The following is a 15,641-nucleotide window of genomic DNA, read 5'->3' as shown; positions in this document are numbered from 1 at the left end:
GGTACATTTTTATCATTGAACTACACACTGGTCAAAAAGCGCTTACGCCAACAATTTCTTGTTCTGTGCATGTATATGGTGTTGATATCAGTTATAAATATTGCGGCGAAACATACATTGGGTTTGTTTATTTGTGTTTTGCTTTTACCGCCCGGCTGCGCCGGTCTGTGTTATCTCTGCGCCAAGGGAAGCGCGTGTTCCATTCTTTCTTTCTGTGCCGCATGTGTTATCTGTTGTGATAGGGAGAGCATTCCGATCTAAAGTGAACAGCCCAGAATAATCTTCTTGGATCTACAATGTTCTCGATGCGAATCGACGTTTCGAGAACCACGCGAGCCGAAAGATAAAAAGCCTGCAGTGCGGACGCCGGGGCATTCGAGTCGACGACACTCGCCTGTGCAAGTCAGTTTGTTGACCGCTGCTTCGCCGCCTCTGTATTCTTTTGAGTTGTTAGGGGAGCACAAGTACGCTCCAATAAACGTGTTTCTCATTCAAGACAACTGCATGGTCCTTGTCTTCGTGACATCTGGTGGAGGTGCTGGGTACGCAACCTTCATGCCCACTACAACCTCGGGAAGCCGCCAAACCAGTCCAACAAGAGCCAGCCTGCGCCTACAAGATTTACCACCCGAGTCCGGTCTACTACCGGAGAAGATGAAGAAGAAAGACGTCGCAACCAGCACCATGCTCAACCAAGCCAATCCTCCTGCCGTTCTGCAGCAGCCACGGGAACCGCCATCATTCCGAGGAGCCCCCGCAGAAGACCCAGAAGAATGGCTGGAGAAACTGGAGCGCGTCCGGAAATTCAACAGGTGGAACGACGCAGAAACGTTCCGGCACGTTTTCTTTTACTGGGAAGATTCGGCTCGCACTTGGTTCGAGAACCACAAGAGCTCCTTGACAAAGTGGGCTCAGTTCAAAAGCGAGTTCACTAAGACCTTCACTACCGTGGTCAGAAAAGAACGCGCAGCGCTTTTACTTGAAACTCGAACGCAGCACCCCAACGAAGGGGTATTGATCTTTGTTGAGGAGATGAAGAGATGAAGAGGTTGTTTCGACGTGCGGATCTGGAGATGACAGAAGAAAAGAAACTAAGGTTTCTCATGCCAGGAGTAAAGCAGGAGCTTTTTGCTTGCCTTGTCCGCAATCCTCCCAAGACGGTGGCCGAATTTTCGTCTGAGGCGGCCGCGATGGAGAAGACGCCGGAAGTTCGAACGAGGCAGTACGATCTCCCGGTCAACGTGCTGGTTTCCGACACGATCGGTGCCTGGGCTACAAGCTCCGACACACTGCGAGAGACCATCCGAGCAGTGGTCAGGCAGGAGCTTCGGAAGCTTTTTCCGACGACGCCGCAACCTCAAGTGGCTTCCCTGACTGATGTCATCCGCGAAGAGGTCCAACACGCTTTGGGCACTTCAATGCCATCCGAGGCACCCCCCGAGCCACAGGCGATGACCTACTCCGCGGCTGTTCGTCGACCCCGCCCTGCTCCAACCCGTCTACAAGAATCTCCACCGTACCGCCATCCACTCTCGCCGCCGTCCCCACTGTCGCCGCCGTCGACCGTACCGCCGTACACATCCCAAACCCAGACGCCGAGGAAGACTGACGTTTGGCGAACGCCAGATCATCGTCCCCTGTGCTGCCATTGCGGAGAGGCCGATCACATCTATCGTCGCTGCCCGTACAGGAGACTCGGACTGCGTGGTTTCTCCGTCGACGCCCACGCCCCCGACCCGGCCAGCGCCCTACCGAGATCAACGAATACCTGTCCAACACCAACCGAGGACCAGCCCACTCACACCGATCGCCATCGCCCTACCCATACTGGCCGCCTAACCGCCCTAGCAATGCTGATTTCGCACGTGGAAGGTCCCCCAGCCCACGCTGGGGAAACTAAAAGAACCAACTTCTGGAGGTGAAGTTGCTCTACGGCGAAAAACTGGAAACCCTCCAACGACGCAAGGACGCGCTGAAGACAGTGATTCACGACATGCCCTCATCCCGACGACCCGACCTAACCGTGACGAGACTCCCGAACACGACGACAGCTACACGGCGCCAATTTGAAGGACCCCTCTGGCGTCTTAAGCGGTGGAGCTTGCGCCTGCAGGAGGTCGACGTTAAAGTCAATTATAAATCCGGCAGGAAACACTCCGACGCCGACTGCCTGTCCCGCGCCCCCGTCGACACTCCACCTCAAGACTCTGATGAAGACGGCGCGTTCTTCGGGATCGTGACGGAGAGCGACCTAGCCGCCCAGCAGCGTGCCGATTCCGACTTACGCGTCATAACTCAGTACCCCGAGGGATGCAACGTTGCCGTTCCTAGGACCTTCAAACCCAGCTTACCAGCATTCAGCCTGAGAAACTCCGTCCTCGTGAAGAAGAATTTCAGCCGCGGAACGAGTGCGGATTACCTTCTCGTCATCCGCGCGGACCTTCGTGACGAAATTTTGGAAGCGTGCCACGACGGCCCGTCTTCCGGACATCTGGGCACAGCCCGCACTATTGGAAACATCAAGGCGAGGTACTACTGGCCCGGCCTTACCTCTGACGTCACTCACTACGTCCGGAGCTGCCGTGACTGCCAGTGACGAAAACGCCGCCGACAAGACCCGCCGGACTTCTGCAACCGATCGCCGTCCCATCGAGACCATTTCAACAGATTGGAATGGACCTTTTCGGCCCGTTTCCTACGTCACGATCACAGAACAAGTGGATTGTCGTAGCGACAGACTACATGACGCGCTACGGAGAGACCGCCGCTCTTCCGAGGGGGACTGCACAAGAAGTGGCGAAGTTCTTTATAAGCCATGTTATGCTGCGACATGGAGCCCCGGAAGTCCGAATCACAGACCGCCGAGCGGCATTTACTGCAGAGCTGATGCAAGGAGTATTACGCTACAGGAACACGGATCACCGAAGAACGACAGCGTACCACCCAAAAAAGAACGGACTAACAGAACGTCTGAACAAGACAGTCGCAGATATGCTGCCAATGTACGTTGACGTTGAACATAAGACTTGGGACGAAGTGCTCCCGTATGTCACGTTTGCGTACAACACGGCTATCCAGGAGACGACGCAGCTGACGCCGTTCGAGCTTGTCTACGGTAGAAGGCCGACTACGATGCTCGACGCCATGCTTCCGCACGTAGAAGACGACGTCCAGGGATATCTTCAACGTGCGGAGGAGGCCCGCCAGCTCGCTCGAATTCTGTATAACGGACCAGCAGCTGGTGGATGCGGGCCGCTACAACCTCCGACGCCGAGACGCCGAGTACCAACCAGGGGATCGTGTGTGGGTTTGGACTACCATCCAACGACGCGGACTCGGTGAGAAGCTCCTGCGACGGTATTTCAGACCCTACCAGATTCTACGACGTGTTGGCCAACTTACCTACGAATTGATCACCGATGGTGACTCCGGCACATCACGACAACGCACGCGGCCTGAAGTCGTCCACGTGGTTCGCTTAAAACCTTTCTACGGACGGTGACGAACTTTTATTCTCAATTGTTCGTACTGTCGCTTATGTTAGCATCGGGAGGATGCACACTTAGAGGGGGGGTAATGCTGCGAACCATACATTTCGTTTGTTTATTTGTGTTTTGCTTTTACCGCCCAGCTGCGCCGGTCTGTGTTTTCTCTGCACCAAGGGAAGCGCGTGTTCCATTCTTTCTTTCTGTGCCGCATGTGTTATCTGTTGTGATAGGGAGAGCATTATGTTCTAACGTGAATAGCCCAGAATAATCTTCTTGGATCTACTATGTTCTCGATACGAATCGACGTTTCGAGAACCACGCGCGCCGAAAGATAAAAAGCCTGCAGTGCGGACGCCGGGGCATTCGATTCGGCGACACTAGCCTGTACAAGTCACTTTGTTGACCGCTGCTTCGCCGCCTCTGTATTCTTTTTAGTTGTTAGGGCAGCACAAGTTCGCTCCAATAAACGTGTTTCTCATTCAAGACAACTGCATCGTCGTTGTTTTCGTGACAATATCCTAATGACTCCTTGTGTGAGCAGCAGATTTACCTGGATGTGAAAAAGCCTGCAAAGTGGGCAGATAGTGATTGTTTAAGAGTGGCGAAAGGAGCACTTGTGCTTTGTGTTCCAAGCATCGTGGCATAAGGGAGGATGCGGATATTATTCTGAATGGTGGGGCCATTCCAATTATAAATGAACCTAAATTGCCCGGTGTTGCTCTAGACAGTAACCTGACGTTCAACCCACACAAGTAACAACGAAGGAATAAGCGCATCAATGCAATGAATCTACTCAGAGTCTTTACCTACCAGTCATTAGGAGCATATAAAACGTACCTTTTGCATCTCATCAACGCCTAATGACCTCGCAACAAGGCTCTATCAGTGTTGTGTATAAATACCCCAGTAAGACAACATTAAAAATGTTGGACCCACTTGTGCTTGTAGGGCTCCAGCTTGCGTCTGAAACCTTTCGGACAATCCCCATCCAAAGCATGTACTTGAGAATGACCAGTGGTGCTTCGAGCACCGGCGCTGATATTATAGCAATAATATGTGATCTACAGCTGGCAACGTTGACCAATCAATCGTTTAATTCTATTATGAAGCAGATGTCGGCCGGCCATCTTTTTCTGAACTCTCCATCTATCACCATGCCGTTCCAATTTCGAATGAGTGCACAGGCGCCAGAACTCAGGGTCTCACTAAATAACTTAAACAGTGCGGCTCGCACCGGCCCTGTTGCTATTGGGAATATGTGCATAGTGTCTTGTGATGGGTCTTTCAGGAAAATCCCCAAAAAACGCACCAAGAGAACGCATTTCACAGCACTTTGTACACATAAAACACTCGTACCTACACACCACGTTTTACACAGACGCCTCAAAATCGGTTTCTACTGTTCGATGCACTGCCCATAGCCTAAACTTAAGTAACTTCATGCTCTGGCGGCTGCTTATCGCACTAGTGCGGATAAACATCTGGTTCCGTATTGGACAATAAATTGGTTATACGAACGAGACCCCGCGAACTATGGCAGCAGAGATCGGAGAAAGAGTAACCAGAACAAGCTGCACCTACCAACGTCAGATATAGAAAAATACCCCAATGAGCAACAAGACAGCAGTAACGAAGATCGAGCTAGATGGTATGGTATCTAGCGGCTGTAGTTGTCCTTTCTTTGTTCCCATCCACTTTGCGCTGCTTGAAGAGTCTCAACACGATAGATTACACTGGCGTAACCACTTGCTGACTGCGAATACGTCACACTCTTGCCACACACGTGTATCTTTTGAATGGAATACTCAAACCAAATTGCGACAAGTGTGGAGAATAGCTATGGGTATTCACGTGTTAATTCACTGCGCATCCTGCAATGATGACCGAACATGACACGGTGTTAAAATTTGTGCTCACACCTATCTACTACTACAGCCTTCACTATTCTTTGGAGATGAAGAAAAGTTCAGAAATAAACGTCTTTAACATTAGCCTGCTCAGAAACGAGAAAAACTTGTTCATTGAGAGCAATGTTGTCTCGCGGCACTGGTGCCTCTTCAAGAGTATTATTGCGCCGTCTTTACTACAACCATTCGATCAACCGGCGGTAGCAGCAGCTGGAGCTGGACAGCACCGTCTACGACTGCCCGCCTTCTAAACACTGAATCATCAAAACACATTTTCTAGAGGAAGTTCCCTCAGACCTCTGGGCATTTAGGGTGGCCTTTGCGCGCCCGGGGATTCTTTGGCGCGCCTAGGGAGCCCCGCTAGTGCAGCATTCTCTGCGGCTCAAGAGTTCGTCATGTCCTAACCGGTCTCTATTTCACCCGCCACTAAAACCGTCTTCATAAGTTAGGCTACGGGGCCTCTACTCCTATTTGTTCCGCATTTTAAGAAGTACCATAGTCAATTAATATGTATTTTGGGAGAAACCTAAGATATTACAAAAACACCTAATACAGCCTTCGAGCTCTTTCGTCATAGATAACCTTGCGCCCGTAAACACCAACACTCTAGTGAATAATAAAACCAGTTTTTAAAAAAGTAGAAGCTGGCGATTGATAGAATTCAAATGTACACGCCAAGAAACGTGGGATGAATAAGAACCAATATAAACGAAATATAGAAAATAAAGTCGGAAGATTCTATTCATACTTTTCAGCTTCCAATAGAAATTCGAAAATTATTTTGAACCACTTTGCTGGAGGGATAAGATCCATCCATATCCTGGCCAGTGGTGGAGAGGGCGCTCATAGAGATAAAACGACGAAGTGTTCTGACGAATACCGTATTACAATTCAACTTTCCTTCCGAGATCGAGTTACTGCGGAAGGAAAGCCCGTATAATTACTTTCCGAACCCACAATGTTTGTACAGCATTGAATTACATGAAAACTAGGAAACCAATTGAAATTCACCTGGTGGGAGACGTCAGATTTGAAAAGTTCATACCACTGAGCGGACTCAATTTATTGAATAAGGTATTTCGAAAATGATACTTATTCAGCAAAGCAAAATGCTGGCTATCCAGTAACGAAGGGAACAATATGGCTTCAGGGAACGTTTCCCTACTTTGTACCAAATTCATGCACAATCTTGGGTAATTGTGAGCATAACAATTCATTACACAACACACACAGCAAATAACGATTCTTAAACGACACTTTTTAAGCCGCCCTACCAGTGGTGTTTCAATATTTTAGAAATGACGTCATAAACAAACATTACGTATACATGCCAAAGAAGAAATGAGAAGAAATTCGGAGAGTTCTTTAGTAATCCATAGCATTGTTGCGCCACTCTTCTTAAGTTCAAATTCGTTGCAGCCGGATTTGGCTATGAGTACCCAAAGACGTTTGGTTACTTTATTTTCTTGAGAATGTCTTTCATTTATTCTGTCCAATTGCGTGAATTCTTTCCTAGTCTGGCATTCCGCCCTTCCGATCCTGCAAAAAGTCGTAGCATCAGCGTAAGGAAGACCATCTCTCTTTTTCCGAACCAAGATTCTGTGATTCAGTGTCACATGCAATCCCCATACAGGAAAAAATATTCGGTATGCTTATGCTCTGTATATAGGAAAACTAGAAAAACCGCCAATTTCACCACCGACACCTAACCGAACTCTGACATTATTGTTCAGCTGTGAGCAAAAACTTGCTTTTTTCGTCTTTTATACTTGCATACAACACCATAAGAATTTTAGTGGCCGCTACAAACAAGAAAAAGAACGTCATGCGTAAATGGAACCACAATGGCGTCATCAGGACAAAGTGGACAATTAGTAAAATTACCTTGTAATAACACTCTTTAACACGGACGTGACAATTTACGTCAGCAGAAAGACACTGTAGCAAGTTAGCTTGAGGTGTTCCCATCCATCCGGCCTATGTTCCTAACAGGTGTCATCTTAACGAGCCCGCGAGACCGTGTTTAGCCGTCTAAATTATGTTTTTTGCAAGGTATCGCTAGTGTCCGTGCGCCAAGACTTGCTGTGCTTCGAACGTTCTTAAACGTTTTTCAAACTTTAGTGCAAGATTGACATATAAAACCGCACCTTTATTCAAGGGATACTGAGACAAACTAGCTATTTTGGTTCAGATGAAAGCTCCACAGCCACGTAGCACACTTACCGTTTATTTGAAGTCGCAGGAAGGTTTTATTGCCGAGAAATTAAAAATTGAAAAGCACAGTTTCTACCCCTCACCTTTTTATGACTTTGCCATGGCGGAAACAGAGGCCGCAATTGTGAAAGATCGCGGTGTGGTCTAGCGCAAAATATAAATCGTACCAAGTGAACCATTGCCACGGCAGTAGCCACTGGTCGCGCTCTCGGTGCACAGAAGGAAATGAGTTGCCCGCCATACACTTCTGGGTACCTGCCGCTATATCACCTCTGTGTGCGTCTATCTTGGGAACGGGTAGGACGTGAGATGGTATTCAAATAGCGTGCCAAACATTATTTTCTTTACGTACAAAACTTCGTGCTGAGGTTTTGTAGATAAAGTAAATGACGTGAGGGTGGGTCTTTTGCTTAGCATTCTCGTTATGGGCAGTCGAGGTTTAGGCGCTTCGATGCGCTCGGTTTGACTAGATGGCGGGAAGCGGAGCACACAGCTCACTCCAATCTCAGACAAAACCCTACATCCCGAACCCGCGACGGTAATTTAAGTGGAAATGATTTTGGCATGGTAGTAGCAGTTTTTAATGTAAAGAAACTTGCTCGAAATGACCAAAGCATAATTACCAGACCAACGATTTCACCACCACACAATTCAGATGTTGTAGTTGGGACAGATTTCACCCTGCCTACTTCGATCCTTATGGCACGTTCAGAAATAAGAATATAATAAATCTGAAAGTAAGTGAAACTAGATCACTAATACAGGCTCAAAAAAGAGACCCGATGCATTTCTCTGGGAGCTACGCAGACAGGACGGTGCTCACCAGTGGTTGGGACGGCAACACGCTTCAGTCAGAACCCAGTACAGAACGGCTGACATGCTTCCCCCACTACCCGACCACCAGTCGGCTGTTCTTAGCGCTCTACACCGCCACACTGCCTGTTGATTCCGCACGTGCAGTGGCGACAATCACGATTGGACGCGGCGTTGGCTCACCTGGGCCTATTGTGATGCCCACCAGTGGCTATGGAGTTACGGTACACTAACATGGCAACAATGACTACAACTGCCTAGTCCAACCCTGCGTGGTCTCCCCGTGCATCGGCCACCTAGTGTCCCTCATGACGCCCGTGGGAAACAACCTGACACAACAGCAACTATAAGGGCAACGGATGAAGAAACATAAGTAAATAGTCCTCGATGGCGTAACATGAGCCCAAGAACAGACGGTACGCTCTTGAGCGCTTACAAAGTGTGCTCTCCATCATACCAGCACCAAAACAAGAAACATTGTACCTACAAAGGAACGCATTACAGATAATAAAAATATTGTTCATTTTAAAGTAGGAAGCGGGGCGGTAAAGTCTAACCGGAGGGTCTGAACACAAAATATATAATTCTCCGATTCTCAAAACACATTTTCTAGAGGGCGTCACCTCAGACCCTACGTCCATTCAGAAAGACTTGTTGATTCCTTTGCGCGCACAGGAAGCCCCGCCAGCACAGCATGCTGTAGTGCCCGAGGGGTCATGTCTCAACCATAGTCTCCTTCACGCACCATTAAAACATCTTCATACTTTAAGCTACGGGGCCTCTACACCTATTTGTTACGCGAATTAGGAAGTTACATACTCTTCTCATACCTATTTAGGACAATCCTTAGATATAAAATACAACGTAATATATTGTTCGCGCTCTCTGCTTTTATATACCCTTGCGCAAATAAACAGAAAGATACTTCTGAATACTGGAGAAATTTTTGGCACAATTATGAAGAACATGGCGATGAGTAAAATTTAAACATAGAAGCCAATAATTGTCGCCTAGATAAGAACCAATATAAACAAAATCTTGAAAATAGAAAGAAGACTATTCACACTTGCGAGTTTGCGATAAAAATAACAAAAATCATTTTGAACCATTATCCTAGAAGGATAAGCTCCGACCATGTCCTACCCAGTGGTGGAAAAGGCTCGCAAAGAGATGAAACAATGCAGTGTTCTGGTGAATACCGTATTTTTATTCCACTTTCCTGCCGAGGTGAAGTTACTGGAGTAGAAAATCCCGTACAATTATTTGCCGAAAGCACTATGTTCCTAAATAATCCGATTGCATAAAAGCTAGAACCCCAGTCAAGTTCACCTTATGACAGACGTCAGATTTTAAAAGTACAGACCACTGAGCCTATTCAATTTATTCAATAAGGTATTTCGAAAGTGATACTTATTCAGCTAAGTAAAATACAAGCTTCCAAGTAACAAAGAAAGCAATATCAATACGGTTTCAGGAAACGTTTCTTAATTTTGGTCCAAATCCATGCACATACGAGGCTCTTCAGTAATTCTGAGCACATTATTTCATTATACAACACACGGAGCATATAACGAATAATAAACGGCATTTTTTGAGCGTCCATCACGATGGTCTCTCAACGATTTACAAATAACGGCACCAACTAACATTACGTATAAATGCTAACGAGAAAGATCAGGAGAAATTCGGACAATTGCTTAGTAATCTGCAGCATTGCTATTCTGCTTGTCTACTTTTACGATTCGTGGCAGCCAGATTTGGCTATGAGTAGCCAAAGACATTTGGTTACTTTATCTTGTTCAGATTTTCTAGTATGTATTCTGCCGAATAGAATGAATTCTTTCCTAGTCGGCCATTTTACCCTTGCGATCCTGATAAAGCTCCGTAGCATCAGCGCAGGGAATACCACTTCCTCTTTTTCCTAATGATGAATGTGTGATTCAGCGTAACATAGAATCCCTGTCCAGAAAGAAATGTTCGGTACGGTTATGATCATTGACTAAGAAAAACTAAAAAACACACAGCCAATTTCAGCGAAGGCGAACCGAACACTGACATTATTGCTCGGCTGTAAGAGTAAACTTGTTTTTTACTCTTGTCATACTTGCATTCAACCCCTTAAGAATTATAGCCGCCGCTCTTAACAAGAGAAATAACGTCATGCTGAAATGCCAGTACAATGTCGTCATGAGAATACCTGTTGGTATCTAGTAAACTTACCTTGTACAAACACGCTGAAAAACGGTTGTAAGAGCTTACGTCTGTACAAAAACACTGTGCCACGCTACTCAGCTTGAGGTGTTCCCATCCATCTGGCCTATGTTGCTTACAGCTGTCCTCTACCTGATGAGCCCTTGGCACCGTGTTCAGCCGTCTAAACTACTTTTTTCGCGAGATATCGCTAGTGTTCGTGCGCCAACAATTGCTACGCTTCGAACGTTCTGAAACATTTTTCGTACTTTAGTGCAACTGTGACATTTAAAACCGCACCTTAGGTACATTGAATATTGAAAGAAACTAGCAATTTTAGCTAAGATGAAAGCTAAACAGCCGCGTAGCACTCTTAACATTGATTTGGAGGCAAAGGACGGTTTTATTGCAGATAAATTGCCTATTGAAAAACACAGTTCCTACCTCTCGCCATTTTATTTACGTTGGCCATTGCGCAAACGGAGGCCGGAAGTGAGAGAGATCACGGTGTGATCTAGCGGAAAACGTAAATCCTACCAAGGGAACCATCGGGGCCACAGTAGCGACTGGTCGAGCTCTCGGTGCACACAACGAAATAAGTTTCCCGCGGTACACTTCTGAATACCTGCCACTATATCAACTCTGTGTGCGTCAATCTAGGTTACCCGAAGGACGGGAGGTGGTATTCCAATAGCGTGCCCGACAACATTTTTTTACGTACAAAACATCCTGGGGAACTTTTGTAGATAAAGTAAACGACATGAAGGTGGGTCTTTTGCTTTGCGTTCTCGTTATGCACAGTCGAGGTTTAGGCACTTTGATGCACTCGGTTGGACTACCTGGCAGCACCTGCGGAGCACACAGCTCCCTCCAATTCCAGACAAGACACTATATCCCGAACCCACGACGGTGATTTAGGTGTCAATGGTTTGGGCATGGTAGCAGCAGTTGTCAAGGTAAAGAAACATGCTCGAAATGATTAAATCGTGATTAAAAGACCGACGATTGCAGCACCACACAGTTCAGATGTTGTAGTTGTAACAGACCTCACCCCGCTTACTTCCATTCTTATCACACGTTCAGAAATTAGGATTCAATAAATCTGAAAGCAACTGAAAATCGATCACTTCCACATGCTCGAAATAGAGAGCCCATGGCTTCTTCTGGGAGCTACGCAGACAAGACAGTGATCACCAGTGGGTGGGATGGCATGAAGCTTCAGTGGGAACCCAGTATAGAACTGCGGACATGCTTCCGCCACCACCCGACCCCCACTCGGCTGTTTTTGGCACCCTGCACCGCTGTACTGCCTGTTGATTTTGCGGATGCAGTGGCGACAAGCACGACTGGACGCGGTGTTGCCTCACCTGTGCCTATTTGTGATGCCCACCAGTGGCTATTGGGGTGCGGTACACTGACATGGCAACACTGGCTACAACTTCCTCCTTCGACCCTGCGAAGTCTCCATGTGGGCCTCGGCCACCTAGAATCCCTTGTTGCGCCCGTGGGAAAGAACCTGACAGAACGGAAACTCTGAGTAAAACGGATGACGAAACATATGTAACCCTGTCCTCGCCCGCGTCACAGGAGCGCTAACAAAATCCACTGTCCAGCACACCAGCACCAAAGCACAAAAAGTAATACCTACAAAGGGACATATTACTAGAAATAAAAATATTGTGCTTTGAAATGTATGAAGCGGAGCGTTATAGTTTAACTAGCGGTTGTAATTTCAAAGTCTAAATTCTCCAATTCTAAAAACACTTTTTCTAGAGGGCGTCACCTCAGACCATACGGCCATTTTGGGAGGTGTTGGTGATTCCTTTTACGCTCGCAGGAAGCCCCGCTAGCACAGCATGCTCTGGTGCCCGAAGAAGTAATGTCTAAACCATAGTCTCCTTCACGCGCCATTAAAAACGTCTTCATATTTTAGGCTACGGGGCCTCTACACCTATTTGTTACGCATTTTACTAAGTAGCATACTCATCTCATACGTATGTTAGGACAATCCTTAAATATTCAAAGACAACTTAATATAGTGTTCCCGCTCTTTGGTCTTAGGTACCCTGGCGCACATAAAGAGGAACATACTACTGAATACTGGAGCCATTTTTGGAACAATTATAAAGATGGCGATAAATATAATTTAAACACAGAGGCCAAAAATTTCCGGCCAGATAAGAACGTATATAAACGAAATGTAGAAATCAGAATGAACATTGTATGCACACTAATATGCTTGCGACACAAATAACAAAAATCATTTGAACCTATATCTTAGCAGGATAAGTCCCACCGATGTCCTAGCCAGTGGCGGAAAAGGCTCTCAAAGAGGTTAAACAATGCAGTGTTCTCGTGAATCATCATCACCATCACCAGCCTATCTACGCCCACTGCAGGGCAAAGGCCTCTCCCATTATTCTCCATTACTACTAATATGTCTTTAACACCAGTTCGCTCTCTGACCCACTCCGCTCTCTTCTTGTCGCCTAATGTTACACCTATCATTTTCCGCTCCATTGCCCGCTGAGTCGTTCTCAATTTAAGTTGAACCCTCTTAGTGAGCCTTAGTGAGTGGTTCACTTAGTGAGTGATGAATACCGTATTTTTATTCCACGTTCCTGCCTAGGTGGAGTTACTGGTGTAGAATATTCGTACAATTATTTGCCGGACGTACTATGTTCCTAAGTAATCAAATTGCATAAAAACTAGAACACCAATAAAATTTCCCTTATGACAGACGGCAGAGTTTAAAAGTACACACATAGTAGCCTATTCAATTCATAAAATAAGGTATTTCGAAATTGATACTTATTCAGCAAAGAAAAATACCAGCTTCCCAGTAAAAAAGAAACAAATACCGTTTCAGGAAAAGTTTCCGTATGTTGGCCTAAAATTCACGCAAATACAAGACTCTTCTGTAATTCTGAGAATATTATTTCGTTTTACAACAGACGGAGCAAATAACGATTAATAAACGGTATTTTTTGAGCGGCCATCACGACCCTGCCTGAAGTTTTACAAATCACGGCATCAACAAACATTACGTTATAATTCTAACAAAAAAGATCAGCAGAAATTCAGACAATTGTTTAGTAATCTGTAGCATTGTTATGCCACTTTTCTACATTTACGGTTCGTTGCAGTGAGATTTGTCTATTAGTAGCCAAAGACGTTTGGTTACTTTATTTTGTTGCGATTTTCTAGTATTTTCTAGATGTTCTAGTATGAGTGGGCACGGGCGCAGTCGAGCCGACATGGCTAATCGCCATCCTTGCTTGTTGCAGGTCTGTATGCCGTATTCACTGTATCCTAGGAAGTCCGATGACAAGTTTATATTAGTTTTCTTGTGCCTACAAGTGTTCCGTGATTCTGTTTGCCATTTTGTTTCTATGATTTTTCTATTGCTACGTTCGGGCGATATAGAAAGCAAACCCGTCCGCATAAACGTTCCAAGTCTGTACTAGACCTAGATACCATACCTGAAGACCCCACAGAACAAACAGCCATGTTTCACCTCCTCAAGGATTTACACTCTCGAGCTCTGCAAAGTTCTACGTGGCAAACTGAAGTTGTGGCTGAAATAAAGGCCATTAAGGATGGACAGAAAGCCATTGACTCCCAAATGTCAAATTCCAAATTAAACTCTACAAATTGGAACAAAAATCGGAGCAGATTGAAAGCCAACAGCAGGAACTTTTGAGCTTGCAGAGCCCAACCCACGAACTCACAATTCATAAATATGAAATCGCATCTCGTTTAAACGAACTAGAAGACCAATCTCGCAGTAACAACTTTATTTTTTACGGCATGCTAGACACAAAAAAACGTGGGAAGGAACAGAAACCAAAATAGTGACCGCGTTAACTTCGGTTCTTGACACGTTTTCGACTAATGAAATTGAGCGCGCACTTAGACTGGGTAGTTTTTCAAATGCCGAAATCCGGCCAATCATTGTTAAATTCAGCAGCTTCAACACAAAACAAAACATCCTCGGTCTGAGGAAAGACGTGAATGAAAAAGACCTCGCTGTCAGTGAGGAAGTTTCACGCCCTACCTGTCTGATACACAAAACAACTGATTGAATTCGGCAAAAAACAACCTGGATCACTCAAAATTCAGCTAAGGAACAAAAAATGGCGCTCAACAACAAATGGTACACCTACGATCATATCTCGGATTGCATACGCTAAATTCAGGCAGAGAAAGACGCTCTTCCAGCCGTCAACTACAGGCCCTAACATAGGGACGCGTGAGGGGCAGTGGCTCGTCACTTTCACCCACGTGTCCATCTGTCGTTTCCGTTTTGTTGGGCAACGTTATAAGCACACTTAACAAGCGCAACGCACTATCATCAGTCATCGACACCTGCGACGACACCTGCAATGCTCACCTGCAACTTCTCTATGTTCTCACCTCGACTCGGTCAGTGACCGCATTTTTTCGTCATCATGATACCTGACCAGACGAATTTTCGTCGCACTCTTGACTACATATTATACAGAACTGACTACGGGCAAGACTCCGTAACGAAGATTCGCCAGTTCATGTCTGTTACTTCAAGAATGGCTGTCTTCAAGTGCCATTTGTCCTCCAACAAAACGTGCAAAGTGGAAGGCCTTGTGCCGAAACGTCTACGCTTGAAGGCACCGGTAGCGTCAGCATGGGGCCACAAGATAATTCGACAAGCCGAGAAAAAGATATGGTCGGCACACGTGCAAGAATGCCGACAGACAATCAAGAATTTAGAAACAAGAAAGTTCTTCGCAAGGTGCCAGCTGGTACACATCATTGTTGAGGACTTCCCGGACATGCAGCTTCACGCCAACTTCATGGCAACGCTGGAGAAACAGAACTGCAGAAAGTCGCAGGAAAGGAAACTAGACGCACCAGGCTGCCGCGCATCCTCTCTTTCAACGGTGAACCGCGTGTCCGGCGGCAGAATATTCGTTTTCTTCGGGCAGCCGGTGTTATAAAGGAGACCGGCCGACTTGCGGCCGGAGAATGTACGTTTATCATTTGGTTAGCG

The sequence above is a fragment of the Haemaphysalis longicornis genome, unplaced genomic scaffold, assembly GCF_048455015.1.
Source record: "Haemaphysalis longicornis isolate Haplotype H1 unplaced genomic scaffold, Haemaphysalis longicornis Haplotype H1 scaffold_14, whole genome shotgun sequence".
Taxonomy (NCBI): Eukaryota; Metazoa; Arthropoda; class Arachnida; order Ixodida; family Ixodidae; genus Haemaphysalis; species Haemaphysalis longicornis.
This window is presented reverse-complemented; position numbering follows the sequence as displayed.